The sequence below is a fragment of the Centruroides sculpturatus genome, unplaced genomic scaffold (genome assembly GCF_000671375.1).
Source record: "Centruroides sculpturatus isolate CEXI.00-Female unplaced genomic scaffold, Cexi_2.0 scaffold854, whole genome shotgun sequence".
NCBI classification, from domain to species: domain Eukaryota; kingdom Metazoa; phylum Arthropoda; class Arachnida; order Scorpiones; family Buthidae; genus Centruroides; species Centruroides sculpturatus.
Window position 1 is genome coordinate 201367 of NW_019385409.1, and position 2598 is coordinate 203964.

Below are 2598 nucleotides of genomic sequence, written 5' to 3' on the forward strand. Positions count from 1 at the left end.
GAAATCGAATCTGAGGCCAAGGTGAGGGCAGCGGAATCCGACCGGCAGAAAACAGAAATCGAATCTAAGGCCAAGGCCAGGTTGGCAGAAATCAATGCGGAGCGAAAAAAACTACGGCTTGAACGCCCGGAAGCCGAGTTGAGGGAAGCGAAACGCCTATTAGAGCAAGATAGGCGGCTTTTTGAGGCGCAGAGCTCGGCGGGTCAGGTCGGTAAGAGGGAATTAGACGACTCAGGTTCCCAGGGATGGGGAAAGCCGGCGGAAGTAGCTAAGGTCACAGAGAAGTTTGGGGAGGTGTCAGGTAGTAGGTTGGCCGGTAACAGCGAGGAGGTTAGAGAGCGACGGGATTCTCAGAGTGGAATGACGAGGAAATCCATTCCCTCGACACAGAGTTCGGTCGAACGGACCCCCAAGGCTAGTTGTAGTGCCTGTGGCAGGGCTGGGCATTGGAGGAGAGCTTGTCCTAAGCGGAAAGCATCCAATGAGTCCAAACGGGCGCGGCTAGTAACTACGAACAAGACATCCCAAAAAGACGAACTTCTGGTAGTGAGGATAACGGCGAGTAACCAACCAAAGGTCAAGGAGGCGCCGAAAAGAATCAAGCCGATAGGCGACCGAAATAGTCTTTCGGCTATGGTCGATTCTGGGGATGAGATTTCGGTCGTAAGGGAATCATTGGTGGCGGAAACGAAGGGGGAAATCCAACAGGTTGGATCCTTCGGTCACCGGATTGATTCGGTAACGATCCCGATAGGGCTGTGGGAGGAAGACCTCACAGGATCGTGTGAGCCGGCGATGGTGACTTGTGTCGTAACAGACAAATTACACCAACCCACAGACGCTCTAGTATCAGAAGGGGATCACCGGATGTTATTAGACCGAAAGCAGAAGCTCCAGGGAAAGGGAGAAAGACAAGTGAGGAACTTAAGGGTAGACGGTAACGGAAACCATTGGGAAAAGGAGCTAGAACCTCTCTCAGAGGCGGGGTGCAGTGAAAATAGCGACGAAAACGAGAAAGAAACAGAAGTACGAGACGCCCAAGTCCGGGATGAGTCACTTTCTCGATTGTGGGAGGCCGCTAAGCATAAGAAAGATGGGTTAACTGTAGAGGACGGGATACTATATCGGCAAGATAGTCCGTTCGGCAGGCCCTGAAATGTTGCCAGTGAAAGTTGAGCAATTCGTTGCTGGTATTAAATTTAATATTAATAATTGTTATTAATGATTTACGTTTTTGACATTGATCATCAATTAACTGACATTTTTTATTATTTATTGTTTTGAGAAACTTATTCTTTATATATTCGGTCGAAGAATTATCGTCCAGATATGTTTTGAGAATTAAATTTGCATATATCTGACTACTAAGTTAACATACAGTATAAGTCCAACAATTAATTGTATTATGATATTACACCCAAACCTTTAGTTCTACCGAGAGTTTACAAATAAAAAGGCTATATTACCTGACGTCCATACATAATGAAATATGGAGAATTGATTAGATCCTGGGATTACATACTCGGAATCTTGGGAGGATGATTTACTGATCCGTTGGATACTCGGTGAGGGTGCCAAAAAAGGATCAATGGCTAGAGCATGACTAAACACAACTAAAGCAAGGATGAAGGTGACTTTGCCCTTTTATACAAAATTGGCATTCAATACGATTATTGAAATGTCACGCCATGCTTCAGTCAAGAGAAAGAAGTCGGGTGATCCTATAGATAGTTCATGAGGGTCGCCCCTCTGGAACTATCGGTTTTGGGAACAACTAAATGTCTTTCTCACTGAGTCAGAAGTCAAAGATTGATAATTTTTCCAACTTATTTAAATTTCAGAGTAAAATTTTAACAAATATTTCTATTAAATCCCAGATTCTCACAAAATTCTATAAATATCTTTTAACTTATCATAGTTAGGGATTGCAATTTAGCAGTGTTATCAATCTAGCTTGATTTTTGCTTGATCAACATCATTCCAGCTGGATCCAGCGCAGATGTATTTTTGGTGCAATAAAATGTTATCTATCTATCTATCCCGTAATTTATGGTTTTTTTTAAAGAAATAAAACATTTTTTTTAAATACTTAAGAAACTTTTATTATTTAGACTGGTCACTATACAGTAAATCAGTAAAACTTCTTATACATTTAGGTAGTAAACTTAATTTTGGTTCGGTTTAACACTTGAGATAAAGATAATTAACTTTAAATGTTTGATTAGATTATAATTATAATGTTTAAGTTAAATAATAGTAGAGGTAATTCTACTAATTAATTTATATTAATATATTATAATAATGTAAAGACGGATAATCAGTGGCTAAGTGGCTATCAGTCATACCAGTTTTCTTATATAGGCTCTACGTATCAGCCTGTAGTTATTTATAAGTAATTTAATTATTAGTGTTAGTAAAGTAGTGAGTAATTAATTAGTAGTAGTCTAGTAGTTAGTTATTATTATCACAATCATGAATGATATACATTCATATCATCATATATCTAAGATACTGATACTCATTAATTTAATTAACTATTTAACTAACTAGATAGTCTCAGTTTCTCACTAATTTTAACAATAAAATTGCCTAGCCTAG